The sequence below is a fragment of the Bos indicus genome, chromosome 12, assembly GCF_029378745.1.
Source record: "Bos indicus isolate NIAB-ARS_2022 breed Sahiwal x Tharparkar chromosome 12, NIAB-ARS_B.indTharparkar_mat_pri_1.0, whole genome shotgun sequence".
Classification (NCBI taxonomy): domain Eukaryota; kingdom Metazoa; phylum Chordata; class Mammalia; order Artiodactyla; family Bovidae; genus Bos; species Bos indicus.
This window is the reverse complement of record NC_091771.1, coordinates 66,564,817-66,579,812: the sequence shown is the minus strand read 5'-3', so window position 1 is coordinate 66,579,812 and position 14,996 is coordinate 66,564,817. Positions and strand designations below refer to the sequence as shown.

The following is a 14,996-nucleotide window of genomic DNA, read 5'->3' as shown; positions in this document are numbered from 1 at the left end:
CAGCCATGAAATTAAAAGACACTTGTTTCTTGAAAGAAAAGCTATGACCAACCTAGACAGCGTATTAAAAAGCCAGGGACATTATTTTGCTGACAAAGGTCTGTATGGTCAAAGCTATGGTTTTTCAAGTAGTCATGAATGGATTTGAGAGTTGGACCATACATAAGAAGGATGAATGCCAAAGAATCGATGCTTTTGAACTGTTGTGTTGGAGAAGACTCTTGAGAGTTCCTTGGACTGCAAGGAGATCAAACCAGTCAGTCCTAAATGAAATCAACCCTGAATATTCATTGGAAGGACTGATGCTTAAGCTGAACTCCAATACTTTGGCCATCTGATGCAAAGAGTCAACTCATTAGCAAAGACCCTGACACTGGGAAAGACTGAAGGCAGGAGGAGAAGGGGATGACAGAGGGCGAGATGGATGGATGGTATCAGTGACTTAATGGACACGAGTCGGAGCAAGCTCCTGGAGTTGGTGAAGGACAGAAGCCTGGCATGCTGCAGTCCACTGGGTCACAAAGAGTCAGACATGAATGAACAACTGAAAAACAACAAATAGTTAACAAATGGCTCTTAGTGTCTATTACTTGAGAATTTATATTTTCCTTTTGTTAGCATTTTTAAATTGAGGTATATTTCATTTACAACGTTATGTTTGTTGCAACTATACAGCAAAATGATTCAGTTATACACATATATATATTCTTTTTTAGAGTCTTTTCCCTTATTACAAAATATTGAGTATCCTTCCCTGTGCTATACAGTAGGTCCTTGTTGGTTATCTATTTTATGTACAGTATCCACTTTACTTCTTCAGGGACACTTATTAAAAGACAGGACGGTAAACTTTCCTTCCCCAATGCATGGTTAAATATTAGATTCTATTATTTATCATTCTGAGAACTTTGTATGACAACTTAGTAAGACTTATTGAGATCTTTGTGTCTAAGTGTATGAGATAAGAAAAAACTGACTGAGGAAAACATGATTTTGGTTTATTCATACACTTTAGGGTATACATCGGACCTAACTTATACATTTATGTATTTATGTTGTGGAGGGACCTCCATGTTTTTTATTTTCCATCAAAATGGCCTATGAAAGAGCCCACAATGGAGCGTACCATTTGACTCACAGCAGATATACCACAAATATTAATGAACTATGAATCCCTTAGTGTCCCTTTTTTAAATTACAAAACAAGTTCCAAATTCCTCCTGTCTCTAAATTATTATAGTGGTAGAATAAAATTCTTCATTGTTTTAACAGACATAAAGTGTATTAAAAGAGTGAGTCCACGAGAATGAATGAGTTAGTAAGGTATTGTTTTGAAACACATAAAGTAATGATATCCAGAGCTGGTGTTTCACAGAAAACTAGCAGTGAATACAATAAAAGTTTGATTATAATGACTCTCCTCATCTTAGTTATATGTAATGAAAATTATGTTAAATAAGATGTTATTCATGTTAAATAAAGGTAATTAATGGTAGAGTAATTTGCAGTCCAGGTAATTTCCATTTGGGAAGTATATGGTGGGTTTGAAAGATATTGGTGCCTCACATAAAGGATAAAGGGTAACAAGCTGGGCTCTCAAAAACTTCCTGAGTAAAGAGACCTGGTACCTTTCTTAATCATAGTCAGTGTCTGACTATCATATACCAATTTTGGGTAGATTCACTTTATTCCACCTGTTCTGACACTTGGACGCATACCCTAGGAGGAACGGCAAAGATGAATCAACTTTAAAAACAGAGGCAGTAATCATCATCTTTGTAATTTTCAATTAAATGTGAGATGACAGAGCACATGTAAATGCAAACATTTTTTCCAAAGGTTGAATATATTGGAAAATACTTGAAAGAGAGATGAGAGTCTAGAGATTTTAAACATTAGTTTCATATTATTAATTTTCACATCCCTAATCAGTTCTCATAAATAAAATATTGTGTCAGTATTGTGAACTTCAAATAACTTACACAAGGACAAGGTAGCCTTGAAAATAATTCACTTGTTTTACTTAAATGTCATTTTTCTGACTTTGCAGATCCACTGTTCACATGGAGAAATAATTTTGAAATTTTTGAATATTAAAAAGGAATTCTATATTTACATGTAAGTGTACATTTAAAGTAAACTGTCTTTGATGCACTTTATTTTTAAAAATAATTTTTATTGGAATATATTTATTTTACAATGTCATATTAGTTTGTGCTAAATATATATATATATATATATCCCCTCTTTTTTGGATTTCCTTCCCATTTAGGTCACCATAGAGCATTGAGATCCAGTGCTATACAGTAGGTTCTCGTTAGTTACCTATTTTATAGAGTAGTGTATATACGTCAATCCCAATGTCTGAATTCCTCCCAACCTCCGTCTCCTCCCTTGGTGTCCATACATTTTTTTCTCTACATTGTGTCTCTGCTTTGCAAATAGGTTTATCTCTACCAGTTTTCTAGATTCCATATCTATGCGTTAATATACAATATTTGTTTCTTTCTGACTCACTTTACTCTGTATGATGTACTTTAAAATTACTACCTGAATAAGCAGTTCAAGATTATTTTACTTGGAGAAAATATATTTATTCCATTGAGCATCTTCTGTGGAACCACCTTGGGGAAATATAGGCTTAATGAAAAGAACCACTAAGAAGACTGGCTCCGAGTTCCCATGGTGCTTGTCCTAGGGTGAATGTCTGGAAATACACTGAGTATGGGCTTCAGCTTCTTTCCGTCAATTAGAAATAAAGTCACCTGTTTCCTAGTTTCTGTCAAAGATTAGATATTCATCTGATACATATTTGCTAGAGGTCTTAATTTTTATTAGAATAACAAACAGTTAATGAATAAATAAAAGAAATATTTAGTACTTAATATTTACCAGGTTTTTTATTATTTTTTCCAAAAGGATAAGAGTATAAACTTATTTTGCTCTTGCTTAATTTTAATTATGAAAAAAGAGTTTGATTGTGGGCGATTTGTCCCTGAATTTTGTTCCTTCATTCATTTGTTCAAGACACTTTAATTGATTGCCGCCCATGTGTTTGGCACTATTTATAGCATGTGGTGACAGAGGGGTCAACAAGGCTAACAATGCTTTAGCTTTCAAGAATCCACTCACCTTCTACTTTTTAAAATCGATACTACTAACAAAACAATCACAAAACAATATGAATCAGAAGGTAACAAAAGTAACATAACACACAGAAGGAAAAGGGGGAAAGTTAGCTATTCTAAAAACACTTTCTTATCTCTCTTATTAATTTCGTATAATTCAAATCACCTGCATTTCAAATATAAAGCAATTTATGGATCATTATGAATATTGAACAATCTAATAACATTTAAATGAATAAAAGTCTATTTGAAAAAAATCATTTGTAATATAATATTGCTAACTAATTTATTTTCTAAAAATAAAACCATTATTTTTAAGATCGGTGGAAGATGCTTTTCAATAGAATAAGCACATTAGCAAGTTGTTTCTTTACAGAAATCACTAGCTCCATGAATGATCTTATCATTTAACAAAAAATGTAAAAGCAGGAATACTGAGAAAGTCTGAAATTTCTCTATTAGCATCTCGATTATACTGTTGCAGTTCACTGACAAGAATATACATCCTCTTTTCTAATGAGTCCTCATTAGAAAGAATCACATGCCACATAATCACAAAATAGTATCTTAGAATGTTTCAAGTTGCTAGTCTGTTTCAAAGTACTTTGTAGTATTTAATGTATATTTAGGAAAACTGTATTTTTAAATTGTTTTAAGCTAGGCTATTTAGCTCAGAGAAGGCAATGGCACCCCACTCCAGTACTCTTGCCTGGAAAATCCCATGGACGGAGGAGCCTGGTAGGCTGCAGTCCATGCGGTCGCTAAGAGTCGGACACGACTGAGTGACTTCACTTTCACTTTTCACTTTCATGCACTGGAGAAGGAAATGGCAACCCACTCCAGTATTCTTGCCTGGAGAATCCCAGGGACGGGGGAGGCTGGTGGGCTGCCGTCTATGGGGTCGCACAGAGTCAGACACAACTGAAGCAACTTAGCAGCAGCAGCAGGCTATTTAGCCATTAAATCCTTAAACCTCAACTATTAACATTTCAGCAGTTCGATACAATTTTTTAGGCATCTTGCCTTAAACTTTACAGAATGTAACAGAATAGGAATATATTAGACAAAACTGAGTGAGAATATAGCACAGATATCCTACATTGAAGTAGGAATTTTGAATTACAGCTACACTTGTCTACTGATCTGAATATAGGGAACTAAGAGTTGACACAAGGACCATTCTTAGGTAATCATAAGGGAAGTTTGAGAGGAAGGCATGAATCCACTCTTCTAGAGAAAAACAAACAGAGATATGCTGCCGGACGAGTGGAAGTTGGGTAGAAAAGAAGCATAAAAAGATGAGGAGAGCTGCTGTACACCCTAAGACTCTTCAGTGACATGAGTAAAACACTTCAAATGAGCAGCATTAACCCAAGGGTGAGGGGGCTTCTAATTGACTTTGCAATCCTTAGATATTGGTCAAGATCTTCCAACAGACTTTCAGTAAGAGAATTTTGGCTTCCATTTTGATTCAATTCACTTAAGGACAACAACAAGAAACAAAATATAAGTTTAACCAAATTAAAATACAAAAGTAAACAGACAGCAACATTATGCTTTAATATCCTTGGAAATGATACTGTTGATTTCAAAGTGCAAAGAAGATCAAGATTATAAAGGAAAGAAGAAGTATTACTATTATGATATAAAGATTAATATGGTTCCAAACATCACAGGAACTCAAATTTTGAACCTGAAGAATGCTTAGATTCATATCATGATTGCCATGAAGAAAAGAAAGTTTTATGTAACTGCCTATTTTCAGTGTTTTCATTGTCATTACTAAGCCACCAAAATAAAAAATACACATGGTTTTTACCATATTTATTTGTTTCAGCTCTTTGCTGTTTATAAAGTCGTGACTGATCTTAATATTGAAGAGGTTGAATACATAAGGAGACAGTATTATCTCATCCAGGTTAATTCAAATTCTAGTCTGAGTCCTACCTAGTTGAATAATTAAACTCACTCACTTTCTTCCCACTGAACATATCACCCAAGGGAATACAGACTTTCTAGGAAAAATAGATCAAATATTTCAATTGATTTCAAAAGGGAACCCTCTGATGGGTTGGTGAAAGCAGTTTCACTTGGTTAAGAACTCTTCCTTTTAACAGGTGATTTCAGACAACTCTTCCTGCCAACCTAGGTAGCCTGCCATAGGAAACTTAACAAGATGCTATCTTAAGCCATTCACCTCATGACAAATGAGGAAAGCATACAATGAAAACCCTAGAACCAGGGCTCTGTGCTCTTTGTCCAGAAAGATGTAATGGCTTCTTAATGGACATGCTCTCTTTTTCCATTTATGTGCAGGTAATGGACGGCAAGCAGGTCCAACCAGTCCCTTCTAAAGGAGAGCAGTCCTGGGTGTTCATTGGAAGGACTGATGCTAAAGCTGAAACTCCAATACTCTGGCCATCTCATGCGAAGAGTTGACTCATTGGACAAGACCCTGATGCTGGGAGGGATTGGGGGCAGGAGGAGAAGGGGATGACAGAGGATGAGATGGCTGGATGGCGTCACCAACTCAATGGACATGGGTTTGAGTAAACTCCGGGAGTTGGTGATGGACAGGGAGGCCTGGCATGCTGCGATTTATGGGGTCACAAAGAGTTGGACATGACTGAGTGACTAAACTGAACTGAATTAAAGAAAAAGTGTTTATTATCTTAAGTAAAATTCACCATAATGATTTTTACTGTTAAGCCTTTTGGATTTCCGTAAGAATATTATAATAAAATGACTTTTAGAAATCTTACAAATATAATATGGATTATGTATAATATTTTCTTGTGCATTCTTATAGTCTTTCACTTTAGAATTTTACTGTTTATTTAATAACTGAGTAAAATATTTGGAAGACACCAGAGTAATTTTCTGTAAAATGAATTAATGGTTTTAATTTTTCTATTTTTGTGATTTCATATAAATTTATGTGACTAGGTAATTTAAGAGTGGAGAAGGCAATGGCAACCCACTACAGTACTCTTGCCTGGAAAATCCCATGTTTGATGTCATTTTTTATACCCATGGATAAAAGTCTACATTGGCTGAATTGAAGTAAGTTAGTGAAAGGAAGTCCAAACACAATATGGTGTGTTTGATCTCTAATAATGTGTAGTCATTTTTATTAACACTTTATAATTTATTTAATGTATATTGACACAGGATATGCCATAATGCTATGTATCTAGAGGATATAGACTTCCATCATATCCTCAAGGAGTTTACAATATTGTAGAAAAGACTAAGTTACGTGATTTTTCTTCCCTTCAATTTCCTCAAGAGTAGTACTTCAGAAGGTTAAGCAAAAAGATTTAGAAAACAAAACAAACTGTATTAAGTATGTAAATTATTGGCCAGTTGAAGAGACTACTGTGCACATTTGTCAATGCAAGTTCCATGTTGGGAAAAGAAATACTTTATGACTTTACATTATTTTAATCCACAAATCATTATTATAAGGGCATTTTGAAATCTCAGTCAAGAACCTCTCTGCCCCTGAAAGAGTCTAATATTTCTCCATGTACTAAAGAAGCCAGTAACCTTATGTCACATCCCAAGAGTAAAAAGCCTCATTAATATATACATATATATAAGAAAGTTCAGATGTTTCATTGTCAAGCATTTATAGACCTGAAATGGAGAAAGGAAATATGATTCATGTACAACCTCTTTATTTTGAAAACTGCTTAATTAACTTAATTATGTAAAAGACATTTTTGAACTCTTACTAGCTGAATAAAAAAATAACCAACAGAAAACAAAATGAAAACTTCTGTAAGAAATATATAATTGAGTACTTTGTAAAGTTCAAGAGGTAAGATAGAAAACTTCTCATAGCAGGGAAAAACAAAGTTTCATAGCATTTGTAATATCTTTAAATACCCTAAAATTTGGGCATATGTAAATGAAGAATTGATACTTTTGACTGTGGTGTTGGAGAAGACTCTTGAGAGTCCCTTGGACTTCAAGGAGATCCAACCAGTCCATCCTAAATGAAATCAGTCCTGAATATTAATTGGAAGGACTAATGCTGAAGCTGAAACTCCAATACTTTGGCCACCAGATGCAAAGAACTGACTCATTTGAAAAGACCCTGATGCTGGGAAAGATTGAAGGCAGGAGGAGAAGGGTATGACAGAGGACAAGATGGTTGGATGGCATCACAGACTCAATGGACATGAGTTTGAGTAAACTCTGGGAGTTTGCAATAGATAGGGAGGCGTGGCGTGCTGCAGTCCATGGAGTCACAGAGTCAGATACAGCTGAATGACTGAAACGAACTAAACTGAACTGAAAAAAGAGGGAGAAGTTCCAGGACAATGAAAGAGCAAACGAATAAAGTTCAGAAAGAAAATAGATTTTTTCAGTATTGCCGGGAGCTGGCGAGAGGCACTCCACTCGTGACAAAGGTCATAAGGAAGGAGGCTTGGCATACGCAAAGGCGGGATCGAGCCTCAGGAATCCCCCTGGATATTCTCGAGCATCTACCCCCAAAAAACCAGAGTCTGCCTACTTTATTGCTTTGTGTTCTCACCTCTGACTTTACTGGGGGCTGTCCCCCACCACCATCTCGCTCTCTCTGTCAAAGAGTTAACTTACAGCTCCAATTAATAAAGTTCCTGGGCAATTAGGAGTGTTTAAATCCAAACCCCTCAGATAGCTCTCTAACTCGCCTGACAAATACACCCAGACTCCTACAGCTATGCATACGATTGTTTACAGTCTCCCAGCCTCGAGAGGCATGGGAAGCTTAAGATATTCAAATAGCTTAGAGCTTCTCAGAGAGTTAGAAACTGTCAGAATAAAGCTAGTAAAAGATTTCATTGATGAGTCAATGCTTGCTGCCAAGTTTCCACAACTGCTGTATTGTATCCTTGAATGTGTATTAATTAATATAGTTGGTATGTAGAAAAAATAAGTCGTGGCCTTGGTGTTAGCAATTTTAGACCCTTAAGGTAATAAATTCTTTCCTTTGTTGTAAACCAATGACACCTCTGCCCTATAGGAATGCAATTTTATCTAATACTTTCGGAAGATGGCGCCAAACCTTAAAATAATTACTCTTAGAGAAAATAAGTCTTATGGTTGACAAACCTTTGTCAAGAGTCATAAAATGTTAATAGGCCTTCTGGCCAGAAGATGATGTAAATCACCTAAAACATTTGTATACAATAAATCTGCAGGAAAGAAACCCTAGATTTTGATAAGGATCAAAGACTGCTAACTTTGCATCCCCTATTATCCTCTATGTGTAACTTAGGGTATAAAAACCCCTTTTGAAAATAAAGCTACGGGCCTTGCTCACCAAGCTTGGTCTCCCCATGTCATTCTTTCTTCTCAATTTCTGGCTGAGTCTCCATCTGCAGCATGGAGGTCCTCTGTGACCATTTATTTGCCTGGGCTTCTAAGACCCACTCGAGAAGGTATCTAAGGTGAGGCACCTTCCGCTATTCGAGAGGGCACCTGTGGCCTCCGTGGTCAGAGCTAACCTCGTGTCACAGGTTATATTGATTTTCTGCATAAACCAAGCTACTCAGCCTCTCTTCTCCACTGAATTTTCCTACTGAGCTATCCTCATTCTATTACTCTTTATATCTTTGATGAATATTTAAATAGTCGCTGACGCCGTCTCCCCTCCGAATACCCTGGATCAGCCAGGGCTGGACCTCAGCACAGTATGCCATGATTAGTGTTAGATGGTATGAATTTGTAGAAATAATGGGATATAAGGTTGTTGGGTTAGAAGCTAAATCATTAATGCTATACATTTATACTGAAAAGATTATTCCTTTTATTGTTATTCTTTTTGTTCTTTGTTCTCTTTTTATTTTAATACTCCTAAATGGAAGGAGAAGGTTTTTAAGGCCACAGGTGTCTCTAGACACATTGGAATTTAATGTGTTTTTTTTTTTTTAAATCAAATCCGCCTTGAGCATACTGACATTCATGATGTTTTATAGTGCGGGTTCAAAATCTCACCGATAATGCTACGATATTTGTATCACCTACTCTCCCACTCTGTTCCTTTTAAAAATGGATTTTATAGTATGAGCCAATTCATGAAGAAGTGGCAAGTACGGTGTATCCCACAGGCCAGGACCAACTGCAAATTTGATTTTTTATTTCTAAACTCAAGCGATACCTGATCACAAACTGAATTATAAAAGCCTAGAGTCAGTCAGCCACAAATAATTCTACACTGTCTACTAGGGCTTAGTCGCTGTATTAGGTGCCTTTGGGGGAAAGCATGCAAAGTTACTATTGCACTGATAGAATTTCCTATTAAAGAGATGAGACAGAGATACAGAAAGTCAAATAATAATGAAAGATAATGCATATTTAGGCAAATCCATGATAGATATGTAAGACATATATATCTGAAGGGGTCATGCTTTCTATTCTGGAGCACCCACACACCCTAGGCCCCTGCTTGTGATGAAATCATCAATTTTGCAAAATGCCTAACAGAAGATGCTCATGCTTTCTTCCTTTTGCCTAGAATCACATAAACTCAAAGTGATGATGCTCTTTTAAAAAACAGGCTACCACTGCTGGGTTCCAATTTGTAGGTGTGTGTTGGAGGGTGGAGTGGCTGGGTGTGTTTAAGTGTAGTAGAAGAAGAAGCAATTGAGATTCAATTAAAGGAATGGCCTGGAAAGAGTATGACACCCAAGGTCTCTTCCAGATTTGATTTCTATGATAGAACTAACAGAGGATAATCTATATATTATACAGTCATAAAACAGACTGCCCTCCAACTGAACTTAAAGATTTCTACTAATACATTTATCATAATTTTCTTTTTAATTATTTTAAGGGTCTATTTTATCTTCTTAGACTAATTTTTGGAAATAATTTCTCTAATTTATTTGTTTCTATAACCCAGCCTCCAGCACAACACTTAACACACATGTATACACATAACATATGCAATATATATGCATATAAAAACAATCCATAGTGAAAGTTGCTGAGTTATATCTGACTCTTTGCGACCCCATGGATTGTACCCTGCCAGGCTCCTCTGTCCATGGAATTCTTCAGGCAAGAATACTAGAGTGGGTAGCCTATCCCTTCTCTAGGGGATTCTCCACTCAGGGATCAAACTGGGGTCTTCTGCATTACAGGAAGATTCATACACTCGCACACACATACATATATGAAACAATCATTAGAAATCTGGAACCAAATCATGGAGAATATTGAATGTGAAATGGCAGGATCTTATCTGTAGAGGGGCTTCCGAGTGGAGGATTGGCCTGACCAGAACTTCAGTGCAGGAAGACAAATCTCATAGAATCATGAAACACAGATGGGAGAAGGGCATCAAGAAAGGGAAAAGGAAGTTAGGGTAGGGTTTCCTGAAAGATTGCAGGAGTGGAGTGAGGAAGTTCTGGGTTAGGATGAAGACATGGGAGAGGGAAAGAGAAAAGATTTTAGCAGTAGAATCCGCTGGATTTAATAATCATGTGGCTATGGGGACAAGAAGCAAAAGATCTCAAGCTTTGGCATTTGTGGTTTTATAACTGTGATAGACCACCAACACACAGGAAGAAACATTTTCATAAGATAAGTGGATAATTTTAGTTTCAGACATAAGGAGTTTAAGGAACACTTCACTTATTTAGGTGGGAATGTATAGTACATAGTTGACCATTCTAGAGAAATGATATTGCAGTAAAAATTATAATATATATATATATTTAACATAATTATTATATTTATTCTAAACATCTGGGGAAAAGGAAGGAAGTTTGGGAGAAAAATAATGAACAAATATTCAAAATGTCATTACTATTTTTATTTAAAATAAGTTAAGTGGAAATATAAAATAAATCATTGTAACTTGTTTTAATTTGTGCACAGGTCACCTTTGAAGGAAAGCTTGGGAAACATGCTATGCTATGCTACGATAAGTCACTTCAGTCATGTCCGACTCTGTGTGACCCCATAGACAGCAGCCCACCAGGCTTCCCCGTCCCTGGGATTCTCTGGCAAGAACACTGGAGTGGGTTGCCATTTCCTTCTCCAATGCATGAAAGTGAAAAGAGAAAGTGAAGTCGCTCAGTCGTGTCTGACTCTTAGCAACCCCATGGACTGCAGCCTACCAGGCTCCTCCGTTCACGGGATTTTCCCGGCAAGAGTACTGGAGTGGGGTGTCATTGCTTTCTCCGAACATGGTGGTAATCTAAAACTCACTATCAGTACACAGTTTCGTTTTGGGATCTCCCATCCTTCTGCCCCCAGCTTTCTGATGCATTCTGAACAGATAGGGTAGATGGTAACTGAACAAACATAAACTATGGCAATGTTTTTAAAAGCACACCATAGTTTTATCATCTATCAGCAGCAGCAGCAAGGTGCCTTACATATACTGCAGAATAACAGGATAATAACTTTCATACATCTGTAAATTTGGCTTTGTAAATAAATTCATATAAATGGTACTACATTGGGTTGGCCAAAAAGTTCATTTGGCTTTTTCTGTAAGATGTTATGCAAAAACCCAAATGAACTTTTTGGCCAACCCAATAAGATATTCCAAAAGCAGACTCACAGACTTTGAAAACAATCTTATGGTTACCAAAGGGGAAAGGTGGAAGGGGAAGGGATAACTTACAAAGTTGAGATTAACACTCAACTATATATTAAATAATCAACAAGGATGCACTGTATAGCACAGGGAACTCAATATTCTATAATAACTTATATGAGAAAATAACCTGAGAAGAATGGATGAATGTATCTGTATTTAATATAACTGAATCACTTTGCTATACACCTTAAACTAACATTGTAAATCAACTATAATTCAATATAAAAAATTAAGCTTTTGAAAATAAAAATATATGCATACATCTTTAATGTTTTTTAATTTATTTTTAATTGGAGGATAATTGCTTTACAATGTTGTGTTGGCTTTTGCCATATAACAACGTGAATCAGCCACAGTATACATATATTCCCCTCCTCTTAAACCTCCCTTCCGTCCATCTAGGTCATCACAGAGCACCAAGCTGAGTTTCCTGTGTTACACAGTTGCTTCACGCTACCTATTTTGCACTTGGTAGTATATATATGTCATGTGCTACTCTCTTAATTCATCCTACCTCAGTTCAGTTCACTTGCTCAGTCGTGTCCAGCTCTTTGCGATCCCATGGACTGCAGCATGCCAGGGCTCCCTATCCATCACCAACTCCCAGAGTTTACCCAAACTCATGTCCATTGAGTCTGTGATGCCATCCAACCATCTCATCCTCTGTCATTGCCCTCTCCTCCTGCCCTCAGCATCAGGGCATCTCCTCCTTTCCCAGCATCAGGGTCTTTTCAAATGAGTCAGCTCTTCGTATCAGGTAGCCAAAGTATTAGAGTTTCAGCTTCAACATCAGTCCTTCCAATGAACACCCAGGACTGACCTCCTTTAGGATGGACTGGTTGGATCTCCTTGCAGTCCAAGGGACTTTCAAGAGTCTTCTCTAATACCACAGTTCAAAAGCATCAATTCTTTGGCACTCAGCCTTCTTTATAGTCCAACTCTCACATCTATACTGGAGAAGGCAATGGCAACCCACTCCAGAACTCTTGCCTGGAAAATCCCATGGACCAAGGAGACTGGTAGGCTGCTCTCTACAGGGTCACTAAGAGTTGGATACGACTGAACAACTTCACTTTCACATTTTCACTTTCATGCGTTGGAGAAGGAAATGGCAACCCACTCCAGTGTTCTTGGCTGGAGAATCCCAGGGACGGCAGAGCCTGGTGGTCTGCCTTCTATGGGGTCGCACAGAATTAGACATGACTGAAGTGACTTTACCAGCAACAGCAGCAGCAGCAGCACATCCATACATACTGGAAAAACCATAGCCTTGACTAGACGGACCTCTGTTGGCAAAGTAATGTCTCTGCTTTTTAATAAGCTGTCTAGGTTGGTCATAACTTTCCTTCCAAGTAGTAAGCATCTTTTAATTTCATGGCTGCAGTCACCATCTGCAGTGACTTTGGAGCCCCCTCAAAAATAAAGCCAGCCACTCTTTCCAGTGTTTCCTCATCTATTTGCCATGAAGTGATGGGACCAGATGCCATGATCTTCCTATCATGTGTCCACAAGTCAAAGAGAGAAATCTTGTGAGGTCTCAATTATAACAACATAGAGTAATAATTTCCAGTTTCAGTCCCAGTATGTAAAACTTATAGGCCATCACTGTCTTTATAAGGAAAAAAAAAATCTGAACAAACAGAAAATCAGGGTCTTGACTTGGTTCTATCAGTGAACTGAATTTACAAGGAAATCCCTCCCCTCTCTGAAACTGGGAGAGAGAGGCAAGCCCACAGAGTTATAACTGAGATCTTCATCTAGGGCAAAAGCTACTAGAACCAGACACGTACAGAAACACTTAAAAAGTAATTTTAACAAATTGCTAAAGTTGAGTATAGGATAGCATGGCAGTGAGAAACTCCTGGGGATCAAATCTTAGGTGGAACTCTCTCTTTTTCAATGCTAGGAAGACCATCAATTCTCAAATAAAGATCCAATAAATATCCCCTTTCTGCACTAGCAGAAGGTAGGTACGAATATCATTGTGAAATATGCCCAGAGCAGTGTCCATCAAAGGGGCCTACTCTCCAGGGGAAAAGACTTGACCAGAGTCTTCGCTCAAGACAGAGAAAGTCATCTCTCCTACCAGATCACGCTCGCCTTCCTGTTTCACCACGGGAAGGAGGAGCTATGTCAAGGATACATGAAGATCACAGTTCAGAGACTTACAAACTAAGATCCGGTTGTACAATCATAGAATGCTTATCCTCCCTCAAATCTTGCTTCCACAAGAGGATTCCAGCATTGACAGTGAATTACACAGCTGAAAGGGCTGCAAGCACAGGTTCTTCAACGAAAGGCCAAAATTGAGAAGCGAGACAAAACAATAACCCTAGAGCAATCTCTCCAGCCTGCCATCCTGCCCTGCAGATTTTGAAACTGTCAGACTCCACAATTGAATAAGACTTCCTTAAAACCAAGAAATCAATCTCTCTCTCATCTGTGTATATTCACACACATATTGATACATATAAACACACATATGTGTGTATATATATCCAACTGTGCAACATTGTGTGTGTGTGTGTGTGTGTGTGTGTGTGTGTGTGGAGAATCTTGATGAATACACTAGGGACAGAGTATGAATGAGTCTTTCTCTTTAATTCTATCACAGTAACTCTTCTGGGTTTTGCTTTAGCATCTAACATCAGTTTTCAATAATTGCATACATCATTAAGTAGATAACACATAATTCTTTCCTCTTACGAAATCACTATGATATGTAAGGGAAAATTACTTACAGCCTTCTAGCCTCTAAAATTCATCTTCTCCTACCGCCATCATGCAGCTTAGCTTGAGGAATAGGACCTACATCTTGCTAGACATGACCTTCCAGAAAGTCATAGTCCATTTGCCTTGGATTGTATATCATGACGGCCTAAAGGATTTGGTTTCTTAAATAAGGTAGCCTGAAGAAAACTGGCCAGTATTCACAGTGAAAGTCTTTATAAAAATCATGATAAATACAGTATCAGATTCAGTTTGATATTTGGCAAAACTAATACAATTATGTAAAGTTTAAAAATAAAATAAAATTTTAAAAAATCATGATAAATACAGTATCAGAGATTAAGGTAAAAATTAGAATACGTATTACTCATGGAAAGAGTAGTAACACAAAAGATGGATATTATCATTCCAGTAGCAAATGAATGGATCTATATTGCAACATTTCAACAATAAAATAGAGCCTTTGGAGTATTCTGTTATACTTGAAGATCATAACAAAGTATGCAAGTCCTCAATAAGCATATAAAGCATTC

General features: G+C 37.0%; 1 protein-coding gene across 4 annotated transcripts in view; it reads right to left on the bottom strand.

Annotated features, from left to right (window-relative positions):
- The window catches only part of GPC5 (glypican 5), a 1,588,740-nt gene that overhangs the window by 514,565 nt on the left and 1,059,179 nt on the right, over positions 1 to 14,996 (bottom strand). For 3 of the 4 annotated variants that reach the window (XM_019971624.2, XM_070799877.1, XM_070799878.1), the window contains one exon: positions 1 to 14,996. This exon is cut by the window's left edge and continues 42,817 nt beyond it; it is cut by the window's right edge and continues 23,566 nt beyond it. The exons of the other annotated variant lie outside the window; for it this stretch is intronic. The gene's annotated coding sequence lies outside the window, so the exon portion shown is untranslated. 4 annotated transcript variants of the gene reach the window in all.